The 10,693-nt window shown below is 39.4% G+C and overlaps 1 protein-coding gene across 1 annotated transcript in view; it reads left to right on the top strand.

The window, feature by feature from the left end:
* Positions 1-77: 77 nt before the first annotated feature.
* Positions 78-10,693, top strand: part of ldlrad4a (low density lipoprotein receptor class A domain containing 4a) — a 95,642-nt gene continuing 85,026 nt past the window's right edge. The window contains exon 1 of the mRNA XM_084132068.1: positions 78-241. The gene's annotated coding sequence lies outside the window, so the exon portion shown is untranslated. The remainder of the gene's footprint in view (positions 242-10,693) is intronic.

Below are 10,693 nucleotides of genomic sequence, written 5' to 3'. Positions count from 1 at the left end.
AATGACGTTCGTGTGCGCTCATTGGTACTCCTGTCCTGCAGATGTCGCTCTAGTGTGTTGCAAATTACTCATAGAGCGAGACAGAGGGCTGGACTGACTGGAACACAACGGGAGTTTGTGCTCTGCTGAGTTTTGGCCATGAGAGTGAGACAGTCAGTCTAGACGCTCTTGACAGCCTCGTCTGGAGGAGAGACACTTCCCTCTGCGGCTCTGTCCCCATCACGACGACACATTTACAAACGTAAGCCATTTCTATCTATCATATGGAGTTATTTGATGATGGCCCGGAGTGGTTCGAGGGAGTAAATGTGCTGCATTTCTGCAAGGAAAAAGCAATTGAAGTTGTTGCAGACAGTCGCAATGGAAAAGACGCGTTCATGTTCTTAAAGGGACCGTCGCTTATTAATTAATGCTGCATAAATGTTCAGTATTCCACCTCGCACTACTGCGGTGTTCTTAGGTTAAATGCGCGGTAAATAACGGGGCTGTGCCATTCTAAACTTTCTGGTCTAATATCAAGTTTTTATTTTTATTTGCTGCAAAGTCAGGACTTTAGTATCCTCGTCTAATTAAAAGTTTCTGTAGAGAAGGTAAACACAGTATGCACTTAGAAATATAAGTTCTCTGTGACAGTTTAACGTCAGTTTGTATTATGCAATAGACATATCAGGATGCTGTCTCTGCATTATTTTTATAGATTTGTTGTAAGAGGGGCAATAAGGCTTTTATGCAATGTTTCATGTTATGCGACAAAAACACTGACACACACACACACACACACACACACACACACACACACACACACACACACACACACAATAAGATAAATCCTGAAGCTTTCAAAATGTTTATTTATTTTTTATTGCAGGGTTGTGTCTTTTTGGCATGTAATGGCGCTCTTGCACTGTTATTCCCTTATAGGCGTATATAACATCCTCAGGGGCCAGTTTGAAGACTCATAATTCATCATGTCTGAGAGAGGTGAATCAGAGACCATGGCTGCAACCTCTTTCAGTCTCACAAAGATGCATAATTCAGCCCATACTGGTACCTTAAAATGTGGCTAGACAGTAATTCTTGAAAAAACTTCCTCTGTCTCTTTCCTGGGGTCATTTTGCATGGCTGAAGTAACATAAAGTGGCATTATGTGGAGCCCCAGGCCCCAGATTCCCTCATTTGTTCCTAGTGATGCACACAGTCCAGCGCCATAACACGGATGTGGCTTTGTTCCGAAAACTAGTGAGCTGCCTGAGTAGGCACTATTTTAAAGCATCATGGGAACACTGCTGGTACAAAAAGTGATGTTCCATTTCAGATGCTGCCTTAGAAGGCAGTTGCCTTTGTAGGCAGTAGACAGCAAGACGGCTCAATAGGTTTTGGAACAGAGCCTGTGCTTTCCCTTTAAGCTGCCAAATTAAGCGATACTCCTGACCCCTCTACTTTCTGTCTCACTCAATGTCCATTTCATTCCACCTCTGTTAAACACCCAGCAAAAAGTACATCATGGAAACTCTTGGTCTTGTTTAGTCCTGTAGAGCAGTGGTTCCTAAACTCGGGTACGTGAGGTGACAGAGGGGGTACGTGAACAAAATGTTCACTTAATTTTACCCCACCCAAAAACAACATTAAAGTGTTAGGTCACCCAAAACTGAAAATACTGTCATTAATCGCTCATACTCATGTCATTCCAAACCTGCAAGACTTTCATTCATCTTTGGAACACAAATTAAGGTATTTTTGATGAAATCTGAGAGCTTTCTGTCCCTCCATTGACAGCTACACAACTACCAATTTGACGCTTCAAAAAGTTTATAAAGAGATCATAAAACTAATCCATATGAATTGAGCGGTTTAGTCCACATTTTCTGAAGAGACTTGATCGCTTTATATGATTAACAGATTGAATTTAGGCTTTTATTCACATTTAAACATTGATCAGCGAACATAAACAGAAGCTCAACCGAACCTGCTTTACTCATGAGAACGATCTTCATTGGTTCTTGCGGAAGCTCAAATGTGTTGCGTAACAAACGGGAATGAACCTCATTGTTTCTCGCACGTCAAGCGGTCATGCATTTACCAGAACTCATGTGTGAGTTGATGAATGTTTATTTGTGAATAAAAGCCTAAATTCAATCTCATCATGTAAAGCAATCGTGTCTCTTCAGAAAATTTGGAAAGCTTGGGTCAAAAATTGGTCAGAAAGGTCTCGGATTTCATCAAAAGGATCTTGATTTGTGTTCTGAAGTTGAACGAAGGAATTATGGGTTTAGAATGACATGAGGGTAAGTAATTAATGACAAAAAATAATAATTTTTTAACAGAAAATATTCATTTATTGAATATTTTGAATATTTGGATAACGCTCTCAGCTAAAAGTAAGAATCAGTTTAAAAATTTTCCCCCGTTTTCATAGACAAGGCTTAAGTCTAGTCCCAGACTAAAATTCATGTTTGTACATATCTTAAAACATGTCAGTGCCATTGTTTTGTCTCAAGGTGCACACCAGTAATGTTTTTTTTTTTTTTTCTAAGGCACGTTTATAAAAGCTACTTAAATGTCCAAATTGAACTAAGGCCTAATCCTGGCTTAATCTAAGTCTTGTTTGTGAAACCGCCTCAAACACATAAAGGGGGTGTTCACACTACACTTTTCAATCCATTGCCTTCTATTAATACATATGCAAATGCAGGACACTGGAATTTTGTACAGTTTGTGTTTTTATTATTTATGTCAAATTTGTGTTTTTAAAAAGGCGTCATTCTCGTTCTTTGCAGTTTCCAGTGAAATTTTGCATGCTCAAAGTCTAGTGTGATCATAATTACACAGTTTTTCACTCAAAATTGGGGAATAAATTCCTGAAATTCCATCTGAGCCTGTGCACGAGCGAAGCCTGGATCACTTCCTGCAGCTAATGTTGCTCTAGAGAGTCTTCTGCTCTGATATGACTGTATAAAGATAGTGCTGAGAGGATATGAAAAATAAAGTTGTCCTCCCTGAAGGTTTGTTTTTTGTTGACCTGTCTGAAGTTGGCCCAGCTGTTTATGCTGGGTGCTGCAGTTTTTGTTGTTCTCTTTTGCATGAGTTTGTTTTTACATCACAGTATTTTGCCAGTGACCTTATATTGTTGCCATTGTCCACTGAAAAACAGCTGATAAAAATGCAGTCCAGTTTGGAGCAAATATACACAGTAATCTTTTTAATCCTACCACAAATATGTTGATAGCATGACTCACTCCTTCAGTGTATTTATGCAGTCCATTCATGCTTGATACAGATATAATATGGCTGATGGTTTATTTGTAGCAGGATTTTGTCTTTAATTTCATGTTGAAGATGCAATGAAATGGTTTGCAAATTCAGTTTTCTTTCTACTGTTGATGTGTTTTATATTTGAAACAGAAAAATTTGGTTTTTAGGCAATAGCCTGAATGTCTATCAAATGCAATGTGTGTGAATTGAATGGTCTTTTATTTTTTTTGTGTGATATGAGTGATTACAGCTGTAATTTTTAACATTTCTTTTGTTTTGACTTGTCCATTAATTGGACTAACAAAAGCTACAAAATGTATACACAAAATTAATTAAAAACTGTATAACTACGTGTGGCATACTACTGTTTGAAATGCTCTCGATAGGTTAATGCCTACTGTTTTGCCTGCTATTTTTAAAGAATAGTATTCAATATGCAGTGAATATGGCACAGTATTCAGTAAATAGCAAGCTAGTGTTTCACTTTGTTGAACAGCCCATAATTTGCTATTTCTAGTCAGAGAGAGGGGGCATTCTCATTTTAGAGAGCATTTCAACAGATACATTTTTTATATGCCTGTGAAAAGATGATGATGAAGATTTGTTTAATTTTCATAGAAGGGAAAGGCTGTAGGTATTGTAAACATGTGTAGGCCTATATGCTAAATGCCTATATATACCAGACTTCTACTAAAACCAAAGCTTCACTTTTGATTTCATGGGGTGTAATGTATCGAGCAGAGCCAGCAAGCAGTGCTTATTGTGACTCATTCACATGCTTTCCATCAACAATCACTACATCATAATAGATGTGGTACATAAATCTACACTCCTGTGTTGCTGGAGCATTAGGGAACAAGCCTGTTAGCAACAAGCCATCTATGTACTTGTTCCTAAGCTTGGGAGACTGATTAGGGACTAACAGGCTGCTGTTTTTCCTCTTCTTCCTTCTCGATCTTTATTTTTAGCCATCTTAGGCACCCTTCCCAGTCCACCCAGGGAGTCTCTCTGTTCTAGCTCAGGCTAAGACTCCAAATTCACCAGGTTTTAGCATCTAAGGCTGTGGCGAGGAAGAGAAAAAGGGCTTTTCTGTCTTTCTGCAGGTTTCTCTTAGCTGCCTTTGAAGAACCTCAGTTTTATTCATGTATGCCCCATAAATATTGATCAGAGTCCTGGTTCAACGCATCTTTTTGCTTTGAAGGCTTATTGATGGATTAGTTTCCTGCAGGAATAATTCATTGGGCAGGAAGAGGGAGTGTTTGGGACAGAGCTTGATTTCGAAAGTCTTTATTCAAGGCCTGACTCAAGCCTGTGAGGATGCACAGCACTGGAAAGAATGCCAAGGTCTTTCGTTTTTAATCTTAATATTTTTTGAAAAATAATTCAAGACTTTTAACTGAACGGATTTACTGCGGTTATAATATTATTCTTTTGATATACTTATTGTAGATTTTACTTTGGGAGCCACATCCAAATAAATCACACATCCAAAATGCAGAGCGAGTGAAAGATCAGAATGAAATATTATATGTTGAGAGAGTGTTGATGCATATCTAGCCTTTGCTTGCCAACATATTTATTCATGGAGATTAAATCTGAGAACGCCCTCCTGCTTTCTCTTGTGTCCATTGAAGTGTAGTCTGTTCTCAGCCGTGTCTCTGATGTCTTCCAGCTGAATGGCTCTTAAACCAGAATTATTAAATTCGTACGTCCCATTGCCACTCTTCAGTTCCCCAGTGGAGAGGACCTGGAAATTTTGGATATGTCACAATTCACATTCTAATACTATGCAATTAGTGTAGCATGTAGCACATAAAAAATAGTGTCTTTATGCCACTGACCCCTTTGCGAACTTTTCAACCTCTAAGCTTAATCCATTAGCATTAAATAAATTGGAACTTAAAGTTACAAATTCTTGAAAAAAAATAAATAAAAATAAAAATTAAGAACATTTTCCTTTTCATTGCTCATGCAAATGTGGTTAATATTAGCCCAAAAAAAAAAAAGTGTGTAATGTCTGTGCCACTTGCATCACTCCATGCTAGCATGCTAAAACCCACTCTGAGACATTCTGTGTGCTTAAATTAATCTCTTTAAAAGCTCCAACGCTCCAGCGACCAAAGCCTAAAGGCCTGTTCACAGCAATGCACATGTTCTGACAGTAGGTGGTGCTTATGCAAAAGCAGAAATACAGCAGTATACAAGGGCCAAATATTTTTGGTTGACAAGAGTTATTTGCTGTGCGATTAAAAAAAAAGAAAAAAGGTTAAAAATATGTACACTTTAACAACTATTGATTCAAATTCAAGTGTTTGTTGCACACAATGTCTGCACAGAATATTTGTCATTTGTAAACAAGCCTTAAGACTGGGCTTTACATTGCATCTTTCATCATGACTTTTGCGTTTTAAAAATGGTTTGTCTGGTTAAAAATCTTTAGACTTTTAAAAACATGTAGTTAAAGGTATAGCGGAGGATTTTTTACTTCCGGGTGGATCACCTATACTATTGGTCCTCCTAATTGTCAATCATTCTGGTGAATCAATCAAACTTATTCAAAAAGTGGAGAGGGCGGGTCTTATCTAAAATTCGGAAAGATCCTCCACTATACCTTTAAGTTTTGCACATTCATACATACCTTGCAAACTTCAGTACTTTGGACAGATAATATACAATTGGGGCACGGAGCACTGATGTTCCGCATCGCATTGTCGCAGCTAAAAAATTGCATGTACATTAGTTCGATCCCCCACACAAACAAATAGAATAAAAACATTCCCAACCCTGTCTCGTCTGGTGAGCGAGTGAGCCAGACTAGGCCTGTAATCTGATCGCTGTGGTGTGATGAGTCTAGATGACTTTGCTGATCCATGCAGACATCATTCAGCCAGCTGTGGTGGTGCAGCATTCATCAGCTGACCTGAGACATGGCTATGGCTATGACAAAGATTGGGGTCAGGGATCCTGATTACAGTTCATGGAATGACATGAGACTTGTACTTTAACTCTGACTGCTTGATGGCCAAACCTGGCAACAGATGCCACAAAACTGCATTGTGACATCAACAGTCATCGTGATCGTCTCCTTCCACCAGCTTCAGACTCATGTATGGTCATTTGTGCTGCTGCCACCTAACATGCCCATAAGTGGTGAGGCAGACTGCTCCTCGCCTGTAGCCTGCCCACGTCTCTCTCTCCCTCTCTCGCACGGCCTCCCTCCCCCTCTTCTCTTCCTGGCTCGAGGAGAGAAAGCCGATAGAAGCCTGCATTCCTACAGCATAGCAGGAAAGCTTCCTGACACAGGCGGGGAATGCGTGACGTCCCTCTCCGACCGTGCGGTCAAACTGCTCTCGGGACAGCACTCGCGCCATGCCTTGTGTTCAGCCAAACTCGGTTGGCCTGAAGGGGAAAGGTCTCACAGTGTAGTGCACGACACACACTTCTGAGTCAGACTATTCTTCTACCCTTTGATCAACCAACCTTTTTTAATGGTTTTAATGATACCAACATTTTAGATGCTGGTGAAATTTCAATTTCAAATTTCATCATTTAGATATCACAGCAAAAATTACTAGGCAAACTAATGTGAGTAAAAAGTCCTTGAACAACTATTGAAGACAAGTAAACAGGACGTTAAGTTTGTGCTTTTTTAGGGTGGGACAAGCTGTAAAGGAAAGCTGTGCACTGAATTTATAATACAACACAAATTGAGAGCATCATTGCAAAACAGAATGCTGCACAATAATAGTTTTATTTTGATTATCTTATTTTCACAACTATTGGAAGCCAAAATTGAAATAGAAAAGAAAATTAAATTAATCGTCCAGGCCTTTTTTAAAACGATTTTTCTGTCTAAGTAAAATTTCGGGGGTCATAAAAGATTTCTCGCAAAATCGTCTTTGAATACTTGGTGTATATCACACCGGCCCTGTCCCAAATGGCAAACTTCATATGCACTTTCGGACTTGTGGAATTACAATAGCTGTCGTGTGCGTGTGTCTGTTAAGTCCATGAGACCGTAGGGTCTCCCATTTGTCATTTTAGGTTTCAGAAGGGTACTCGCAAGCGCCCCCCTTTGCGGTCGATATGCGCCCTCGAAGCACACTTTTGCCGAGCCCGCACTGATGCGATCTCTGCTGCAGACTTCTTCCTGACAGTAAAAGCGGCATTATATCACAAAAGTGCAGACTTGTAGGAAGACCGCGAGTGCTTAGGGTGCCATTTGGGACAGGGCTACTGCTTCCTTGTCCTAGCCAAGTGTGCCAAATGTGTTCAAATACTTTTTTTCCAAAGATGGTTTCTGACATTTTAGGTAGGCTAGTTCTTATTACGGTATGTAGATGTTAATCGTTTTTTCAAAAAGTATGGTTTTAGTTAGATATTTGATGCTATAAAAACAGGGCATAATGTCATGATTGACAACTGTGCTTGTGATTGAGTCTGCGTGAGCGGGAGTATGTGCAGGTCCTTGATGCCGTGGCTCCACCTCAGGCTCTGAATGACGTAATCAGCAATGACCATTACTTGGATTTTTTGGCTTCATTTTTCTACAGTGAAAGGAAGTGGAGACGCGCTGTCCATCTTTTTTTACAGTCTATGGTCCTATGGGTTCTCAACTCTGGCTCTCGGGATCCTATTTCCTGCCGAGTTTGGCTCTGACCCTAATCAAACACACCAGAACAAGCTAATCAAGGTCTTCAGGATTACTTGAATGTTACAGGCAGGTGAGTCTGATTGCGGTTGGAGCTGAACTCTGCAGGAGAGTGGACCTTGAGGGCCAGAGTTGAGAAGCCCTGTTCTATTAAGAAGTGATGAAGCAACATGTGATAAAAGGTATCTCTTCCATACTAATAAGAGTTTTGTACTTATCAGCAGTAATTGCAAAATTCACTCCAGGGAGCCCTGCTCTGGAAGTACCGTTCACCATGTAGGTCCTATATTAAAAGGTTAGTCCACCCAAAAATGTCTAATTTATTGCAGGGCAGATGTGGGAACTGTATTAACTTATCAATAACAGGCAATTCGTTAGCCGAGCACTAACGTGAATGACTGATGTAACATTAAAGTTTGCAAAACAAATCTTGCTCCATCCTTTATCTTTACTCAAAGTAGTAAGAACGACAGACAATCTGCATTAATAGACACAGTTTTAGGTAATAGTGGCCCACAGCTGATTAGCAGAAGTATTTCAAGTAAGACAGTAATAATGTGAGTTAGCTAGAAACTAACACAATATAAAACACAAAACTATGTATTTTGAACACCCGGTAGAAAATATATACATCAATAATTATTCATACTTTCAGGTTGTGATTCTGAGGAGCAAGCTGGTCCAAATAAACTGGGTACTGACCCATCTTTCAAGAGCAAGTATTTTGTGAATCCCGAGTTGAACTCCAAGATTTGAGAAGCAGTCATCAGTAAAACTACGCTACGTTGGCGGACAATGTACAACATAAGTGTGCGTTTTCAAATGTATTTTCTAGTGACGTAGAACCGTAACACAGTGAGTTTCAAATTACAGACGACTCGTTTAGGCGGTTCAGAGTCGATTCTTTCTTTTAAGAGACAATAACTTTATTTATCGTGCACTTTTGACTTTACAACTTTGCAGAACGTTTACATTCACAAACAGCTAGGCCTATATTACACACTGCATGAAAGGGAATATTCGAAAAACCATAATACGGGCACTTTAAAATGTATTCAAATAGAAAACGGTTTCTTTTAAATTGTGATAATATTTCACAAAAATACTGTTTTTACTGTATTTTTGATCAAATAATTGCAGCATTGATAATCATAAGAGACTAATTTAAAAAAGTAGTTTAAATGTGGTCAAATTTGAATTTATGATTCACCGGAAAAAAAAAAGTATCTTGTATTTTGAAGCACAGCATAGCTCTACATGCTTTCAGTATTTCTAGCTATACCCCTCAGTACAGACCATCTTTGTGTCTCATACCACAAATTAAGCCTTTGTCTTTTCGTAGCGTTGTCTGTCTTCTGCCAGTGCTGCTAAGATCTGGCTAGCTCTTGCGGAACATATTGCATGGACGTGCCCCAAGTTAGCGCCTGTGGGACATGATTTCTGATAGAAAGTCCAGATGGAGACGCTTCAGGCCTGCATAGTGTTTTTTTTAATCCCCTCCCGGGGCAAAGCCTATGACCCAGGCCATACCCCTCTGGTGCGCCTTCTCAGAGGACCGACTTATACGTTGAGCCAATGTGGTGGCGTTAGTTAGTTTGAACCGCACAAGGCTGCTAGGCAGACTTGCGCTGATCTTACGTTTGCAGCAAATTAGACACTTTCTTCTTCTGCCTTATTTGAGTGAGAGGGGTGACCTCTAAACCATGTGTTCTGACTTCTTATAGAGGCGTTTGGGTGAAAATTGTTGCAAAATCTTTAAATAGCCATGCGTAAATGCCAACACACATTAATGCTCCCGTGTCTCTCTCTCTTGCACATACGCACATACACACAAACCTCACCTTTCCTGTGTGAAAACTGTGCTATAAATGTTCGCTGGTGCTGTGGCAGACTGTGTTTGCAGTTGGCATGGTTTCAGTTGAGATCTGTGTGTGTGTGTGTGTGTGTGTCTGCGAACGGAACGGAACAGAACAGCACTGTACAAGCCCTCATTCTTTAGATTGTACTGCACGTACAGCTGTGGCTTGTGTCTCTCGTCATCTGTTAACACAGGGCGTCTTTAGAAAGAGGCTGCATGCTCCGGAACATTGTGAATACAATCAGATGCATTCAGGAACGGAGAGACAGAACAGGCAAATCTTAAAAACACTTTAGCTAAAAGAACGGCAGAGTTTTAAATGTCAAAACTCACCATGTTTAAGCAGATGGGGCTTTTTGACTAAATAAATAAATAAATAAATAAAACAATCTGTTTTGTATTCTATGTTTTTAAGAGAAATTGTATGACGTTTGCTTGACCTGATGGGATGTAGGACAGTACATGCTGTCCTTTTTTTCTTCCCCTATACAAATGAAGTGATGAGAGAGGTCTATTGAAGGATGGATGGATGTTATGATGTCATGATCCATGTCATAAGCCCATGTTTTGATAGTCCTCACTAGAGCTCTCTTTCACTACCTGGTGGGCTGCCTACCCAGGGTGTGTCTCTGTCTGTACCCTAGTTTATTAGTGAGTACACTGCTCAGGAAGTCAAACATTTCTAAGGCTGTCCTGTATAGAAGATAACAATATTATAGATTTTTTAAAAATGATTATTTATAAACCATTAGGACAAACCTACTGTGATGCTATATGAGGTTGTTAATTGTTAATCAATGATAAATACTTTTGTAGAAGTCATCAGCCTGCATTATTTAAATTTTTATTTATTAATTAATTTGTAACTTTAATTAATACAGTGAAGATTAGTTAGTCTTAACATTATTTAGAATAGTATAGTTTTTGCTGTG

The sequence above is a fragment of the Abramis brama genome (genome assembly GCF_963993115.1).
Source record: "Abramis brama genome assembly, chromosome: 12".
NCBI classification, from domain to species: domain Eukaryota; kingdom Metazoa; phylum Chordata; class Actinopteri; order Cypriniformes; family Leuciscidae; genus Abramis; species Abramis brama.
This window is presented reverse-complemented; position numbering and strand designations above follow the sequence as displayed.